Genomic DNA, 856 nt, shown 5'->3' with positions numbered 1-856 from the left:
CTTTGAGTTGTGCTTTGTGAGTTGTTTGGCATGCTATCTGCCATTTTCGGTAGTTAAGTTTTATCATTGAGTTTCCTTGATGATCTACTTGCTATTGAATTTTGTTGGATGGTGATTCCTATGTTTACCAATTATGCTGATCTTGGTGGTTCTTGCACTATAATACTAGTTTATCGGATGATAACTTACTTGGAATACTTTTGTGTTCTAATTTAAAGCTTTATTCACTGATAATTCAATCTCTAAGATATCATTGTTTATGACTTTGATATAGTCCATATATATTGATCTTTGAGTTTGGGCCAGTATCGGCAGACTGGCTTCGGCACTTCGTGTGCATGTTGAAATCTCTAGTCATGGGGTAGCTACTGTCGACTGGTCACATCACCCGCCTCTCTGTCGATGTTCCTTATTTCGGTGAAAGGGCGTGACCGTGTAAACAACTCTAAACTGCCTGTTGACAGTAGTCTATCTAAACCTTACCGACGGGTTTGGTTTCTTTGCTTAGGAGGGTAGGGGCCTCTGGCTTCTCTCTCTATGTTCCTGCGGGCAGGGCATATCACACTTTTGTAAGCTGGGTGACTCCCAGCGCAGCAGGGGTGGCTGACTCCGTTGGTCATTTCCTTGTCGGCGACGGCCGGAAGGTGTCTGAGCTGGTAGCGCATCCGCGTTAGACAAAGAGGTTACCCCCTAACTCATTTAAGTCGGTGCATTTCTCACATAGTGTGAGTATCGTGAACTTTTTATGGAGTTGTTTCCTCGGCGGTATTCTAGACTCGAGTATGCATCGACGAGGACGTCGATCTTCCCTAGGGGGGGAGAGTGTCGCGCATGTGACTTCGGGTATCGAAAGTTA

This window comes from Selaginella moellendorffii, unplaced genomic scaffold (assembly GCF_000143415.4).
Source record: "Selaginella moellendorffii unplaced genomic scaffold, v1.0 SELMOscaffold_52, whole genome shotgun sequence".
NCBI classification, from domain to species: Eukaryota; Viridiplantae; Streptophyta; class Lycopodiopsida; order Selaginellales; family Selaginellaceae; genus Selaginella; species Selaginella moellendorffii.
This window is presented reverse-complemented; position numbering follows the sequence as displayed.